Raw genomic sequence first — 18,925 nt, 5'->3', positions numbered from 1 at the left:
ATGCATAGATTGGATCATTACTTCATGACATATTGAGATGACTTATGACATGGACCAACCATGTATGAGTTGTTGTATGATGCTTACTACATCCATGTATTTACCATTGCTTCATCATTTCACATTGGTATTGAGTACAGTCAATAGCATGATAAGTCATCATGGTGGTAGGCTTGTTGTGGAGGAGTCTTATTGAGTCATTTTGTAGCCACATGTATGGGCTAATGATGATGTAATTGTCATGATATATTATTTATGTTGTCACTTACTGCAAAATTGTTCGAATGGTACCAAATGATGTCAAAAGAGTGAAAAAGAGCATAGAAGTTTGTAGTCCTCTTCCAAGCCGCAAAAGGACTCAAAGCCTATATCGAACCCTCTCTATTAGAAATTTCTCTGGACAAGATTTCCAACAATATGTGGAAGTCCAAAAATGGACTCTTGAATCAAAATATATGGTCTATCAAGGTTTCAAGGGTTGAAGCGTTAGGAAAGAAGGAATATTGGAGATCGCAAATTAGAGGTCCAGAGCTATCGGCAATCACATATCAGAGGTCAGGCATATCAACACATCGCATACGAGAGCATTGGCACAGTGGAAGGTCAGTGAATCGAAGAATCAGAACTTCTTAAGGTGACAACCTTTAAAAAGTTGCAATATGCATAATGTGTTGATAGTGTTAAAAACTGTTGAGGAACACTGATAAATATTAACAAAGGATTTCATCGTAGAACCAAAGGTGGATGGGCCCTTTTCTCTCTCCTCTAATGGGACATGTGGCAAAATATGACTAGTTCCGATAAGTTATACATGGCAACATATGACTAGTTCCCATAAATATACAGGGGCATCTAACGTCAACATGGTGTGGTGGTATGACGTGACATGTGCTAGGAAGTATTGGTACTTTTCGAGGGCTAAGGGGACAAATCTGGGGATGCATGGCACTACTCACGAGGTGTCACGTAGAGTGATGACATCATATCGAAGATGGTATATCAGAGGTTGAGGATGTTGGCACTTTATAATTGTTAGCAATTGGAAACTTCCAATAAGGGGGGTCTGATATTGGGTTGGCACATGGTCAAGAAGAACTTAAAGAACCAAGGGTGCTAAACACTTAACAAAGGAAAAATGGCCCCCGGCAGGAGAAAAATGCCCTAGCACCTAAATGTTAAGTGGCAGGTCACAGGAAGAAGTCCTATGATGAGAAGCACCTTGAGGGCTAAGAAGAAGGAGCTCGACATATCAAAGAATTAGAATATTAGAACACATCGCCACTATGGAGTAAAAATGTAGAATTTCTCTAATAGCACAGTACAGATTTAAAGGTGTATGGGTTGGTAGCTACAATAATTGAATGTAAGAACAGAAGAGTTGGTTTCAGGAGCAATGGTGACTCTCAAGGATCGCTAGGTCAAGGCAGCAAGGACCATGATCTTCAAGAATGAGTGTTGGGTCTACCTTGAGCTGAGACAAGCCATCTTTGTGCTCCAATGCACATATTTAGTGAGTTAAATGGAGGTATAGGACTCATGGAGCAATTTGTAGGTCACCTGAGAATTAATTTCTCAGCATGAAGCTCCATGCAGTCAGGAAATGAAGGACTGCAAGGTTGATCTCTGTTTTTGTATTGTGACAAGAAACGAATAGGTGAACTAGCCGATTAACTGACGAGGAACATCATGGAAAAGACATGGCCTGATTAGAGCAAATCATAGGAATGGTGTGGAGATACTTTCCTTAACCGTCATTCAGTTTTTCGTATTTCTATTTTTCTATAATTTTTTCATTTTCAAGGAAGGATTTGAATCCTTTATAATGATTTGGGTAGCAGAACCTTCACATGCCGAGATAGCTAGTCGATCAAACAGCTAGAGATTGACTGAGATATTTTGTAACCATTTTTTAGGCTCCCCCTCTCCCTATAAAAAGAGGGGAGAAACACTTAAAGAGGGTTAATAATTTTTTGGAAAGAACTCTTGGAAAGGACCTTTTCTAAAGAAGAATCACACAACCATAAAATCATATGCATAGAAAATTAACTCACACAAGAATTAAGTTGGAATAAAAGGCAGAGAGCCATCATGTGGTTTCTCATGCTCATGTAATTCTCTCTTATTCAAATAATTTAATAATACATTTAAATACATGAGCAAGTGGTTTTAAGATACTGTGTCTATATTAGACTCACTTGGTTGAGACATTTTCTCAACTTACACACTAATTTAGGAGAGCTAGTTGGAGAGAATCTCTCATCCAGAACTAGACTCCTTAGTTTGAGGAGTTCTCATGATTTGATTAATTTAATTTAATATTTGGATTTATTAATTGATTATTAAGAGAGTGGGCTAACATTCCCCCCATAAATGATAAATCCAAAATGAACAAGGAACCATCTTCCAAGTTCTCAAGTCAATCCTCAAAATTCATTTTCCTAAAAAACCGCCAAAGCTGGATGCTGAAAAAACTCAAATCTTAAGAGAACATGAATTAGCTGCATGTCTGATTCATCTCTCAATGTTGCTTGACAACTCCATCATGTGCCAAGCCACAAAAGGATCCAATTGTCCTTTGCTTGAAAATAGCATCTGGTTTCCACTGACACAATTTGATGAACGCCCATTGGCGTATCTGCTTATGATGATCGCCCACTGGCTTATGAATATGCCCACTTGCTTCTTCGTTGATGTTGTCGATATTTTCAGTCTGACAACCACTCATCAATTTCATTGACATTTTCCCCCATTTTTCAGCTGAAAGGAGAGACAATCATTTGCATTTGATATCTGAACTCCCCCCCTCAGGTGTAGGAGAGTCTCACTGTTGGACTCCCTCATTCAACTGCATAAGATTACCATCGTCATTTGATTGTTGGTTGCAATATGTGTGAGTGAATCCGATTGTAAAACTTGTACAATCTTCTGGCTGTGGATGACCATTCCCAGGGATCAATCCATGAATAATTTATCTTCAATCTAGCTTATTGTCATTGGTTGTAGCATTTCTCTGATGTATGATTGGACTTTCCACAATGGCTACAAGGATGGAGATCAAAACAATGATCTTCCAGATGATCGATTCTTTGACAATGAGATAATTTTGGTTTGTCTACAACTTGAGTTTGCATGCATTTTTGTTTGTCTACACTTTCAGTTTGTGTGAATTGATGTCTATCTGCAACTTGCGGAGAACTTGCTGAGGTGATATGTTCAAGTAATCGGGCACTGACGAACTGAATGGACTTTGAATAATCAGGGATATGTAAGTGGTCATCATCTTTGACATATCCTAATCCGTTTCGATTTCAATTACTTTGGATTTCTTCCCATGGCTTGATGATGGGTTTGGAAGAAAGTTGCACTGGAAAAACTTCAACACTTGAAGCTGGTTGGATGAATGAGTTCGAATGATCAGTTGTATCTAGAAAAGACTTGGACTCAACACGCTTCTCTTGCAACTCAATTCTCTGCAGTTGTGATTATAGTTGAAGGAACTCAATTGTTTCATGTGCATGTTGAAGATGCACTTAAATGTCAGCAAGAGTGGTTTTGTTGATGTGCACCATGTCGTCAGATGATGATAACATTAGATTGTGAAGAAATTGGGACAACTGAATGTGTGTCACCATGTTTTCTTGCTTACTTTGAAGGCAGGCTCGCTTGGTGTAGAAGTCATGCTTGAAAATTGCGCACTTGAGTTGATCACTGAAATGACAGGCTCGCTTGTACTATTTGTTGATTTTTGATGCTTTAAACACTTGCTTGAATTGTTGACTTGATTCTCACTGATGTTTGATTGATTGTTGCACACTCACTTGAACTTGTTTTAACAATTGATTGTTTTGAAATCTTGGGTGATTACTGCACTTAGTGATGCACTGAATATGCTGAAAAATGATGGGTGTTGAACACTATCGAAAATGAACCCAAATTATAAATGATAAATTCAATGTTCGAGTAACAACTGACTTGACTTAATGATGCACTTTAACAAATCAAATGAGGGTGTCGGTTACAACCGAAAATGCACCCGGACAATTCAGTTAAAACATTGCAAGTGATACAGAAAGTGTTCATAATGTTGATGTCGTTTGGACTTGAAATGCTTGAGTGTGTAGCATCCTTAACTTGATGGCGTGAATTAGCTGTTGTGAAATGTTGTTGCAGAATATTACTTTTATCAAGTCGATGATGTGATGCTTTGTGCTTGTGTACTTATGTGCATGTTGTTGTTTTAAGCATAATACAAAGAGATAATTTGAACACAAGTCATGCACATGCATTCATTACACACCATGTACCTAAGATCCCCTTATTCAATTTCGGGCAGATCTAGGACACAATCACCACCAAAAAGATATGTTTTTATTTAAATATGGGAGTACATCAACCTTCACCTTCTTAAGCATGACTCAACCTTCAACTTGTCTTCAAAAACTAACTCAACCTTCTAGAAATAAAAATATTCACTTATCTCTCCAAATACAAAATAAATTTACCTTATCACTCCAAAAGAAAAAATTCACTTATGACTTCACAAAAGCACTTATGAATCCATTACATAAAAATTTCTTTCATAACCTTATCTCTCCAAGTACAAAAATAAATTTACCTTATTTCTCCACATTTTATCTCTCCATATAAAAAACTTTATAATGACTTTTAGATACTCCCCTTTTTAAAATTGCATTAAAAAATTAAAAGGTTGTATGAAGTCACTTTTAAAAAAAAGAGAATTGTCGTTTTAGATTTAAAGAACACAGATTTAAAGCACACCTCAAAAGTGACATAATTTCTAGCGTGACCAACCAATTGCCCCCTATCTTTGCAAAACTCCATTCTCCTTTCACACCTTCACTCGAAAACTCTATTCATCATTTCTCGCACAGGTCTTCATCATTCTATGGGCAATAACTATCCACGAAGAGTGCAAACCTGAATACTTCAACTGTATTTTTTATTGTGGGGAGGAATACTTTTCAACGCTCACGTAACCCACTATTTTGTGCAGCAAATAACTACTTCCACGATGGTGCTCATCTCCGTTGGTCTGGTACAGCGTGGTCGTCATCGTTGTGTGGTTGTTGATGTGGTGTAGCATCTTGCCGTCGAAGAAGTCGAGCAACACATGGAGGCTCAGTGAGCGCTTTATGGTCTCCAGATCTAACCCTTTCAAATTGTGCAGAGCACCATTTCTGACCACGAGCACTGTGATCATCTTCCTGATGTTAATATCATCGGCGGCTAGATCAAAAGCTTGATGTTCCCTATGTAGCAAACACCCTCCAACGAAGGCGATGATCACACACTGCAACTACAAAAGCGAGAATACGGGCTGATTGAACAATCCTTAATATGACGGCCTTGGCTACAATGATGATGGCGAGGAAGATGATTGGGAGGCAGGTGATCTCCCTTACTCCTCATCAGAAGAGGCAGAGGCAGATGGCAGATCTGCTAGAAGAAAGAAAGCAGTGGAGGATTCGTTGGAAAATCGGAAGAAGAAGGATGGGGGGAATTCGTCAAAGAAGGCGTCGGCTCTGTTCAGCTGCGGTAGAAATGATGGGGAAGCAGAAAGTGTCATCAATGTTCATCTTGGTGGTGAGAACCAGTATTGCAGCAATAATGCTACACCTCTTGGGTTGCCCACTTTACTCTTATCAACCCGATAGTTCGTAACAAACTTGGAAGCGACGATGTTGTATGCACAAGTACTAGTTCTCACTGCAGGCTGTCACTTGGTCAATTGGCACAAGATCACTAGGAGCTCAAGCCAACTTCTATGGATTCTAGAAGAAGCTTTAGGTGTGATGAAAGAAATGAAATCTTACTCTATAGAGGCTACTCTAATTGTAGAAAGGAAAAAGACTGAAATGTAAATTAAACCTAGCAAACCCTACTTAACCAACTAATCCTACTTTTGCAGAAAGAACTATGAAAACCATGAAATGAATGCCATTACCTACTCAAAGAAGTAAACAACATCTACTCAAGCTATTTCTAGAAGTAAATGAGAAAAAAACATCTTTTTGGATTTTATCTATTTTTATGTGAAATTAACATGCATGTATTTTATTGTGTGTGAAGGTGGAAGTGAATAGGTGGTGTTGAAGGGTGAATTTGGGGTTTGAGGAGATGTAGGATGTTGTATATGAATCCTAGGAGGTCTCGGGTGGCCCTTTGGAGGCTTTTCCCACACTCAGCCTTCAAAAGAAAGCCTACAAGAAAATCTACAGGAGGACACAGGGGATCTACAGGAGTTCTATAGGAGGATGCCAATAGCAGTTTTGAAGGTTTTGAAGGTGTGAGAGTGGATGGAAAGGGTATATGAAGGCTGGGATGATGTGTTAGGGCACCTAGGGTTCATCAAGGATCACTAGGAGAGGGAAATATGGTCGGCAGAGAGGAAGAAATCCTATGGAGAAACGCAGAAAACTAAGGCAGATTTGAGGTGAACTTTGGGCGACCTATAGGGCATAGATCAGGGAGAGAATGTGATGGCTAATAGGCTAAACTGTTGTGAGAAGAACTGACAGTCAAACAATGAAATCAACCAAGCAAGGAAATTAAGTACATAAAAAAATAGAATTTTGCAACAAGCTAATCTACATTATGAGCTATCGAAAGAAATGCTGAAAAATGCTATAATGGGAGAAAGCATGGCAGAAGACTTATTGTAAAGACAAAAATGATCTTGGTGAAAGGGATCTAAAGCAAAGCATTAACCTTCTAACAAACTGCAACACTAGAAATCCTATGAAGGAAAATCTGTGTTTTTGTGGCAGCAAGAGGATCTTGGTCTCAGTTCATGGTCCCAAAGTGAGGAAAGGAGGCCAAGGCACTGTTGTTGACCCTTTGTATCTTCCTTCTATCACTGTTTAACCTACTATGGGAAACACAAATGGAAACAACCTTCTAAATCACCAAAAGCAACCTATTCTTAACCAAGAAAGAAATTCATCTAACAGCAACTAATCCATAAACTGAAACAAAGCATATAAATACAAATAAGAGGAGCTCGACTGTTTGCATTGGGCCCTAACCCAAGAGCTTCAGCCCTTTGAGGTAACTCAGTGCTAGCTTAAGAATAATCTCATCTTTATTATCAAAATAGTAATAGGATTACATGAAACTGTTACCAAAAGTAAGCTCAAAGTTGAGCAGAGCAAAACTGCAACAAAAATTCAACAAAAACCTGACCCTAGTGAGGCCCTAGGCCTCTCTACTTATACAACTGAAGCTCCCAACAACTTCCTTAAAATCAGGGAGGCTTGGCTCCCAATACTCGAGATAAACATAAGTTATCCTCCACTTTCTTGGCTACCTCCTAGTGCATTGATTTAGTTGTTTCTTCTTTGAGTTGCATGAAGGGGAATTCGAAGTGGGGGGTAATAAATGAGGGGGATTCCCTCCTATAAATCCTCTCCTTTGTCCACTTCGAATTATTTTTGCCAATTTTCCATTGAATCTTTGACTTTGTCTTCAAAATTCAACAAAAATCTGCATTAAACACATATTAGACCTCACACATCATAACTAACCCAAGTCACTCCATAAGCGTAAATATAATAAAAAAACATGCAATAAGCTGAGAGAATGGTTGATTTAACTATGTTAGGAGGCAAAATGAGCCCATATAATTACCCATTTTTGGGGCTCACCACTTGGCGTCAATGTTCAAGAAAAATAAAGAGGACAAGAGCGGGCAAATAAAGGGGTTTTCAACGGACAGTATTCTCGAAGATGTTCTTGTAGAGCTTACTCCCGACGAAGTCGATAGGGAAAAGTGAAGGAGGCGAGCAGGAACAAAGAGTGCAGCAGCATTAGGGAATGCTTTTGTTCATAGTATTCAGAGATCTCCTCAAGATTTTTCTTCAAGCTTGTCAGAATATGAGGTGAGTGAAGTTTCTCAGGAACCATGTATTAATTTGGAAAGCAGGCAGGAGCTTCCCACCATTGAAACTGTACATGAATATGCACCGTAATCAATAGAATTTGACAAACCACTAGCCTAATAACTCAACTTGGACCTATAATTTTTCAATCTTCAGCCTTCAAGTGTTACCCATATGGCTCCGATACCACATGAAGAAGAATCACACAGCCATAAAATCATATGCACAACAAATTAACTCACACAAAAATTAAGCTGGTGTAAAAGGCAGAGAGCCATCATGTGGTCTCTCATGATCATGTAATTCTCTTTTATTCAAATAATTTAATAATATGTTTAAATACATGAGCAAGTGATGTTAAGATAATGTGTCTATCTTAGACTCACTTGGTTGAGACATTTTCTCAACTTACACACTAATTTAGGAGAGCTAGTTGGAGAGAATCTCTCATCCAAAACTAGACTCCTTAGTTTGAGGATTTCTCATGATTTTATTAATTTAATTTAATATTTGGATGTATTAATTGATTATTAAGAGAGTGAGGTTAACATTTTCCTAGTTTCATGAGTCTTGATGTATAGACATTTCTCAGAAAATTTATGCGAGATTTTTGGTGATTCCAACTTATTGGATTGCAGTATGTTCATATCCCTTTGTTTTTCCATATTGTTAAATATTCTTCTCATATTTCATGTCATGTAGCTTCCAAATATATTTCCCATTACATGTAGATTCATTTCAATCAAGTTATTGATGGAAAATGCTTGTATTTATGTGGAAATTAAGTCTTTGAAAGAACTCCATGTATCTTAGCGTTCCATATACATTTCCTTTCTCTCGTTTCTCTCTAAATCCAGACATAATTTTTTTTTAAATTTTAAGATCTGTGTGATGGATTTCTCCTCTACTGTCTTCTACAATTACATTTGTCTTAACAACTAATTTGTTGCAAGCTCTCAATCTGATTTTGCCACCACTAATCGAGGATCATTTCATTTGTATTCCTGCGTGCATGCTTGAGTTCATATAACGTATCTTTATGAATGGTCTTGAGTCAATCCTCTTTGAATTAGTTTCAAAAAACGGTGGTGCTACAAGTACTTAAGACAAAATTAACATTTCCTAGGAATTGGTTCCCTATCAACCTAGAGGTTGTCTCTAGGAGTGACAACATCTTTTTGGCACCATTTTCGGGGAACAGATTAGAGAATTTTCCCCTAGGTATGACATTCATACACTCTTTGATAAGGTCAGAAAATCTGTGTGGGTTGTAGATTTATCACCTTGGCGACTCCATTGTCAAATCATAAGTTCATCACCCTAGATTTTAAGAGGCCCGGTACCCTCTCAAATACCTCTCAGCAAAGAATGCCATATGTATATGATCCAAAAATACTAATATCCAGAAGGATTTGGAGGGGAAAACCCCCCAATATTGATGTTATTGTCTCCTAGTTTCCTGAAACATCCTCATCCATCTCATAGAATACCCTAATTCCTTGCTCTGATTTTTCTCCTAGAGTCCCGGTATATCATTTAGAAAGTCGTCATATATTCAGTACCACCTCCCTAAAGGTCAAGGAAGAAGAAATATCAATACACCCCTTCTTTCTCATTTCCTCCCCTCCCTAAAGTTGAGGAGGTAAAATATATCCTCAAGAGAAGCCTTATCCTAGGTGTGAAAAAATTCTCATTCTCAGGTCAGTCAATTGTCTCACAATTAGTCATAGCTTAGAGACACTTAATAAACCTAGAACCACCACCTATGCCCTAAATGGCTATCCCAGGTTTTCTATTAAATAAATATGCTCTCTTAGACCCACCTCAACCTTTAAGTGTTATGCCATAGGACTATCTCAAACTCCTGCCCAGGTTTAATGGAGAAGATGACACATCAGCGCAGAGACACAAAAATCTTTTAGTGCCTTTGCATAAAATTTAAACGTCAAGAACCTGGACATGGTGTTGAGACTCTTCATCCAATATCTAGATGGGGAGACTAGAAAATGGTTCAAGTCATCATCAGATGCTTCCATTTCCACTTGGGAAGAGATGGAGAATTATTTTATGAAAAAATGGGGAGAGCATAGAGATCATGGATATATTGTTATTGAGTTCAATGTTATGAAGAAGAAACCTGATGAGGATATCTATGGGTTTAGAAAAAGGTTTAATAAATTGTACAATAGTTTACAAGTTAAGATTAAACCTCCATAGGCTGCTACCCGAGTAGTTTTTGCAAGGGCCTTTGAATCAGAGTTTGGCTTCACACTTAGAGAGAGGAAGTCTCATACCTTGGATCAGATTCAAATCGATTCTCTCGAGGTAGAAGAATATTGTACATCAATGGGGAAGTCAAGAAGAAGAATTGTCCCTAGAGAGAAGAAAAGGGGGAAAGAGGAGGTAGCTTCCTCAAGTCATGGAGGAGACTCCCAAGAAAAAAATATGGAGGAGATGGATAAGTTAATAATGAAATTATCAAATAAACTGATAAAGTTGGAGCTAGAAAATAAAAACCTTCCATGACAGAACTGCTAGTCTACTAATCGAGGTTTCAATCTCCAATAAAGAAGGCATCCCCTATAGATATTCCAAGGGGGGAAGGAAAGAGCAACAAGACCACATCCATACTCCATTATATATGGAAAATGACCTAGAGGAGAAGCTAGGAGATGCCAACGAAGTTTAATGGAAACTCTATCCCTTTTTCTCTGATGAAGAACAAGAAGTCAGAATGTATGAAGAAGAGGGGGGTGAATTCGATGCAACTCAATACGATGGTGAGATTGATGACTACTGCAAGAAGTTCAATGATTTCATGTAGGCTCAATTGCATAAGAAATATGATCTTTGATCATTTAGAAAGAGATCGAGGGGACAAGGCCAAAATGAAGGCCCCTCATCCCAAGGGCCTCTTAAGCCAGATGACAAGGGGAAGGGGCCTTTAGATCCAATCATTCAAAACAATAATGAGTCCTCAAATCCAAACTGCCACAAACAAAAAGTCCTCAAATAAGAGAAGTCACCTCCCCACCGTAGGCCCATCTATGAAAAATAAAAGAGCTGGTAGAGGTTAGCACTGTAGAAAAATGCCCTGCTATCTTTAATCTTCAAAAAGAGCTTTAGAAAGTAAAAATCTCAGTCCTGTTATCTGATCTCTTGAAACAACCCACCTATAAGGCCCAAGTTTCCCAATTCATGTTTCCATATTCTTAAGTCCAATCACATGATATTTTAAACGTCCAAGAAGAAAGGCAAATGTTCATCTTTAGACCTCATGTTGAAGAACAATATCCCTTCACAACACCTTTTTACATTACTCTAGTAGTACATAACCTCCTGCTCCATAACTATATGTTAGACTTACATGCTTCTCATAATTTGATGCCACTACCAGTAATGGAGCAACTATGTCTATAGATAACCAAATCATACGAAGATCTCTACTCTTTTGAATCTAAGAGGGTAAAGTTCTTGTGAATGATAAAGCAATTAGTGGTGAATTTGTCCCAGATCCCAGTAAAAAGTGTAGTAATGGAAAATGTTGTAGCTGATATCCCTGCAAGGTTCGGTATGATTTTTTCCATATATTGGGGATCAAATATTGGAGGTTCCATGAAGCTGGATCTTACCTATACTACCATCCCTATCTTCGGTGGAGAATAAAGGTGGCTTTATAAGGAATCAAGGTTTGTTAAAATAGTTAAGAAAGTTGATTTCCGAAATAATGCTCCTGTGTATGGGAAAGAAAGGGATCTATCCTTCTTACTGTTGGAAGAAGATGAATTTATTTAGAAGAAACATAGGTACAACCAATAGCCAAATCAGATCAACAGCTCAGAGATTGTAGCAAAGTCTGGAAGTTATATTTTGATGGTGTTAATTCTAAGGAACGAAATGGGGTAGGAGTGTTGTTGATATATCTAGAGGTTATATTGATTCCCCTCTCATTCAAATTGGAATCTGAGGAAACCAATAATGTTGCAAAGTATGAGGCATTTCTACTAGGACTACAAGTAGTGAGGAATTTGAACATTGAATGCGTGACTGTGTTTCAAGATTTGGAACTAGTGGTAAAGAAAATCAAGGACCAATGTCAAACTAAGAACCCCGGCTTAAGGGCTTACAGAAATGAGGTTTGGGATTTAGTGGAAAACTTATTCCTGACTTTTAATGTCCAATTTTTACCCAAGGAAGGAAATCAAATGGTTGACCCTTTGGCTATAACTAACATCAATTTTAAGCCACCACAAAATCCACTTCTCATATTTGAAGTCGAAGTTAGGTATAGACCCTCAGTGCCTGATAATTTGAGACACTGTCAGGTGTTCGAAGATGATGAAAAAATCAAGCACTTTATGGAAGTCATTGTGGAATTCACGAATTTTATGATCGACTAAGAAGAAGAAGAAATGCCAGAGGAACAACCAACTGCTTGCGAGGAAACTATCACAGGGCATAGATATCTGCAGCTAAAGGGAAATGATATTTGTCGTCGCCTATTTCCTTTGGAAAAATTATTCAAATCCAACGACGTGGCCTCAAAACCTATTGAACAGGGAGTCGATGAATAGGTGGAGGATTACAACATCAACTCGGAGAATGAACCCTGGATGATCAAGTTATCAAAAAGAATCCCCCATCAATATAAACAAAGGTACTTAAATCTCTTTAAAGCATATGAAGATGTATTTTCTTGGTCATATGATGATTTAAAGACTTTTGATACTAATGTTATTCAACATAAGATTCCCTTAAATAATGGAATTAAGTCTTGTAAGCAGAAACTCAAATAGATCAATCCCATTTTTCTCCCATCCATTGAGAAGGAAGTAAGGAAGTTACTTCAGGCCAAGATCATTGTACCCTCGAGGTACTCAGAGTGGGTGGAAAACCTAGTTCCTGACAGGAACAAGAATGGAGAGATAAGTTTGTGTGTGGATTTCAGAAACCTCAACAAAGCTTCATTAAAAGACAACTACCTATCACCAAAAATGGATTATATATTACAAAAGGTAGTTGGCTCAGCTCAGATGTCCATGATAGATGGCTTTTTTTAGGGTATAATCAGGTAGCAGTGCATCTCGATGATAGAAATAAAACGATATTCACTACACCATGGGGGACCTTCATTTATGCAGTAATGTTATTTGGCCTTGTAAATGCAGGAGAAACCTTCCAAAGGGCCATGGATATAATATTCGTGGGAGAACAAGATAAATTTGTAGTGGTCTACTTTGATGATATCAAAGTTTTTTCTAAAACACATAAGGAGCATATTGAACATTTGAAACTCACTTTTGAGAAATGCAGGAAGTATGGGCTATCTCTAAATCCAATGAAATCTCAGTTCACTCTTAGCGAAGGTAAGATGTTGGGGAATATGGTAGCACATGAGGGAGTGAAGATCGATCCCAAGCATGTGGAAGCCATCGGCCACATTTCCATACCTAGAAATAAAAAAGAAGTCCAAGTTTTCTTGGGAAGGATTAACTTCTTGAGGAGATTTATACCCAATTATGTAGAGATAGTGGAAGGTATCAAGGATATATTAAATAAGGAGAATGAATTGAAGTGGAATCAAAATTCCTTGGAATTTTTCTCTAGGATAAAGAGAGATTTTGGAGACAGTCTTGTGTTAGTGCGCCCAGATTATTCAATATCGTTTTACATATTTTCTTTTTCCTCCCCTCATACTATAGACGATGTGTTATTGCAAAAGAATATGAAGGTCATTAGTAGCCTATAGCCTTCTTTATCCAAGTGCTATGGGAGGCTAAATTGAAATATAATATCTTGGAAAAAAAGGCTTATGCCCTAGTCAAATATTTAAAGGCCTCTAGAGTTTATGTTTTACACTCTAACATTGTAGCTTATGTTCCAACAATGGTTGTTAAAGACATCATGCTGCAAGGGGATAGTGATGGAAAAAGAGGTAAGTGGATTACCAAAATCCAAGAGTGTGACATGGATATCAAGTCCACTATTGGGTGATTTAATTGTATGTTAAATTCTTACCATTAATTAACAACTCACGGTTTGTAGAACTGACGAGGTATACATGTACTATATGTACTAAGTAGTTATTTATTAGAATAGATTAATTTAATGCAATTAAAGCTAATTACAAAGTCAATTAAATCAATCCAATCCAAAACAAACCAAACATAAAGAAATTGAAATCAAACTTGCTTGGAAATGAAAATCACACTTGCATAAATGAAACCACACCACACTTGCATAAATGAAATCACACTTGCAGAATTGAAATCACAACACACTTTCATAAATGAAATCACACTTGTAGAATTGAAATCTCACCACATTTGCATAAATGAAATCACACCACACTTGCATAAATGAAAATCACACCACTTGCATAATTGAAATCACACTTTCTAGAAAGTAAATGCACACATGCATGAAAATAAATGAAATAACAAAACTATACTATGTTACCAATAGGTACAAAGGTGTGCAAACTGTGGTTGATGTGGGCCCTCCATTCCTCGGAAAGCACACTGAAAAACTATCCCATTTTGGAGATCAAAGTGGCAGGATGTATTTCATAAAATGAAGTTATAAGATATTACAAGAATTTTCTCTCCTCACTTTACAAATCACATCTTGGATGGAACTTAAAACCTCCAACTAGCAACTAACAACTAGCTACCTCTAACATCTAACCACTAGCTACCACTAACAACTTATAATTGACAATTAACAACCCTTTGTATGAAGGATGCACTCCTATTTATACAAAAATTAAGGATAATTATACAATAAATATATATCCTTAGATCTCTCCTAAATCCAAATTTGTCTCTTGTGGTTACAACCAAACTCCTAAAAATGTAAGATACAAATCCTCTCAAAATCCTGTCATTCATGATTCTTATCCTTTGAATGTGCATAGTTAATGATCCACATCTTCTACAAGTATTCCACAAATCTTTATCAGTTGGAGTTTGAAATTCGAATTTGTGGTTGGGTGGCCAAGTACAACCCTTCTAGAATCTCCAAGTAGGCCTACAATATCAAAAAACTCATAACACTTTTAGATATATACGAAAATATGTTAATATCCTAACCTTTAATCACAAATTCACTTATAATACTTAAAATCAATGACTTGGAAAATAATAATGATAAACCTATGTAATGATGAAAATGGTTACTTAATGTAAGGTTATGGAGTGACAAAGTTACGGATTGAGGGTAAAATGGTTGAAATTAATGTTAAAGTGGATGACATTTGGGAGACCCAACATACCCCCCAACTGAATATGTTGCATGTCCTCATGCAACTATTGTATTTATTCACTTAATCATAAGTTTATCATCTTGAAATTTTTTTCTTCCATATGAGATTTGGCTTTGTATTGATTCTCTTTTAACTTTTCATAATCATATCATTTGATAATTTTATTCCTTTTGTAAAGTTTACTTCGAAATACATTTGATTGCAACATATATATTCTATGGTTGGTTCTTGTGTGACAACCAAACTTTTATGAGTATTGGTTCTTGTGTAACAATACTTTTATTATTTTTGTTGCATCAAAATACTTTAAAACATTGAGAATTCCTTTTTAAGTCCCATAGTGACTATTAGCCATTTAATGTGCTCATAAATTGATCATTGCAAAACGTATAAACTTTTTGAATCAAAATGCAATAATAGCTGATTTGGGAAAAATATGTTAGTTAGGATGAAATGAAATGTGACATGTGGTATTAAATATGAATATACCTTCCCCCCAACTTAAGGTGTTTTTAGTTTTCTTGAAAATGAGAAAGGGAATATGAATGTGGTGAGGAATTTTCCAAAATCACAATTCTATCATTTAAGGAATTACAAGATTAAAGATTAGAAAATTACATACCTTCACTTACCTGAAAAGTGGACAAGCTACGTGTATCGAAGAGTGTGGTTGTTGCTGTGAGAACATGGATATGAAGTAAAATAATCTGATCTTGCTTCTTCTTTCTCTTGGTTGTATGAATTGAGGATGAGATTAGAATATTTACTACTATGGTTGTTGAATTTTGAATTGAGTCTTGCTACAAACTGCTAAAATCATGTAGTGTTCATTCATTCCCACTGAGTGGCATAATTCTTATCTATGTGAATTGTTAAGTTTAGGTATGTTATATGGCAGAGAAATTTATTTAAATTTTCTCAGTCAGCAATCACATCAACATTAAAGTAAACTGCAAATAGAACATAAATATAAATCGCAGAAGACAAGCCAAGACGAGAGGACACAAGATGTGGTGCAAGCCAGGGACAAACCCCACAATGTGGGGAAACCCTTGATCAATTCTTCCTTTATGTTCTTCAAAGTGCAGCAGAGAGAGAGAGAGAGAAATAGTACATTTACATTAGAAGTCAACACTTTGACTTATCTAGTTCTGAGCATAGATCATCTCCTATAACGATGATACATGAGATTAGTTGAAGACATTCTGCTTCAACTGATTCTCCTAGGTGACAACTTCACCTATCCATTTCATTCATCTGCTGCAACTTTCCATATAGCACCATCATGCTACATCATGCTACTCATGATCACTGTGCTGCCCATACATCAAGTTGTCCATGACCTCATACATCATGTTGCCCATGTGTCGTGCTGCTCCATGATTTCATCTATCATGCTGCCCATTCATCATGTTGCGCTGCACCCAAATATCACTGAGTTGTTCTCAACATCATGGATCTGCACCCATCTGATGTGTACTCAATGACTGGTTTACTGCTCTCATTGATATACTGAGATTTCTATTATGACATTCATTTCATTATGTCAACAAGGTCTCCAATGAGGTCTACAACATGATGACTATATCTTATATCCTTATCATTACTGAGACAATGATTATTAGATTGTAGTAGCTTTGGTACTTCTTTTCCTTATAAATAGGCATGCAATATATAGAATAAATCCATGACATGGTCATTCTTATACCAGGTATTCTATAGGAGTACCATGTTATCGGGAAAACTAGTGTCCATTCAGAGCTGCTAGTCCCACTAAGACAGGTAGCTATCTTAGAAACACACAAACTAAAGTTACGTGTGTTTTCCTTTATGAGAGACAGATGAGAGAGAATTAGAGAGTACCAACCTTAGTATTTTGCTAGTCTCCTTACTTGTTTCCTCTCTCCTTTGATAGAGCTTTCGCCACTCCTTTCTCACTTGTCCCGCTTCAAAGAACACTTGTAAATTCAAAGCAACAAAATACCATCAAAGCATAGAGATCTATAACCATAAAAAATGTAGGATCAGATGTACATTAACCATATAAATGCATATACAAATACAAGATTCAGAGATATACAAGCGTATGGAGGAAAACTCAAATATCTTTATTGATAGAAGTAGTAGAAGAGAGGATTACAACCAAGCTGTCTGATCCAGCATCATCCTCCCAGCATGAAAGCCCTCTTCACCTCATACAAAGCAAGATCACCCAACAATGTCTTCAAAGAGAAACCAACAACACTTCCTTGCAAATTACAAAATTCCAGCCTCTGGATCTCTAGGATGAGGGATCCATATATAGATGTTTGCAGGTGGGTGAGTCAGCTTCTAGGATTTTTATTAGTGTCATTTCACTGATAGTTCTTGGTTCCACTTGGAGATTTCATGATCTCTTACTCATCCTTGGGCGAATTCAGAGAGGCAAGTGTCATAGGGGAAGTTTCTAGAAGATTCCCTGGGTTTCCACTTAGCAAACTGCCTCTGCCATTTGTCTACTCTCGCCCATCGCACCCTACAGAAGGCTCTTTTAGTATGCATCGCACCTGGCCAGTGTTACAGTCAATATGCATCACACCCTTAGCACTGAGCAGTTTGTATGGTCCAGTTTTGACCAGTTCTGAGTAGTTTTTCAGGGAGAACTTCTGGGAAATGATGTAATCAGTTGACCTTGTTCCTTTAGGGTATGAAACAAAACTTTTAGGGGTTTATAAGCCCTTGGTTTATAAACATATGTGATTGGGGTTGCAGTGCCCAAATATGTCTATAACAGTTGCCCCCTAAAGCATGAGGTCGTAAATCTTCTGATGTCGGGTGAAATGCTTTATAATGAGGATATGAGGTTTTTCGAACTGGAAGGCGACCTGTAATAAGATACAATAAAATACATTATCTTCATAATATTTTCATGATCTAGCTGAGGTGGGCATTCCCATGCTCAGCTTTATAAATTCATTTTCATGTACATAAGACAGACAATCGTCTGTGTGGCAGACTAATGATTCTGGTAGAGCCATCATCCATTCGTTTGGATGATTATCTGTGTAGTTGTGATGTACATTTGATGTCTTTATTTTCCTGAATATATCGCAGCCCAGATGGATGAAACTAGATTCGGGGTCTTCAAACTCGTTCAATCTTCGCCTGAAGTATAAGTCGATCCATGTGAAAAGATGTTCTGATGTCGAACATGGAAAGACATCACTTAATTACCAGCCAATGATGTGAGCTATTAATAGGCATGAGAGGAATCACCGATAATGATAATGACCCTCAAGGTACTGCAGTACAATTCACGTGGTGTGAATACATGAGTCGATGTCGAACACCACGCAAAATCTTTTGGTTGAAGGCCATTGATGTATACCTATCGCCGGAAGTGAGAAACTTGCCATTGAGGCATGCAAGCTTCAAAGTACTAAAGGATTGTTCCTAAGTCAACTTCTTGGATAATGAGCTGATGTCGACAAGAAGTGACACGTCGTAGGAGGGCCTTAATGAATCCCACATCTACGACACAGAACGGAGCAAATGATTTTGTGGAGGTGAAAACGATCTCATGATACAAGGTTCAGGGTGGTAGTCATGAAAAATGGAGAGTGAAGGTATTGCAGCGGATGAGGCATTAGCTAGGTTGGTGAATTCTCTGAGCAAGTTCTCTTGAACATATCGGTGACACTGAAATGGATTGGTAGCGTTAACCCCACAATGGATGGTACAGTGGACCAATGGTGATATGGCTAATGAACGGAATAACCCAACC

Source organism: Pinus tabuliformis, chromosome 2_1 (genome assembly GCF_031772625.1).
Source record: "Pinus tabuliformis cultivar Carrire ecotype Pingquan chromosome 2_1, CPIR1, whole genome shotgun sequence".
NCBI lineage: Eukaryota > Viridiplantae > Streptophyta > Pinopsida > Pinales > Pinaceae > Pinus > Pinus tabuliformis.
This window is presented reverse-complemented; position numbering follows the sequence as displayed.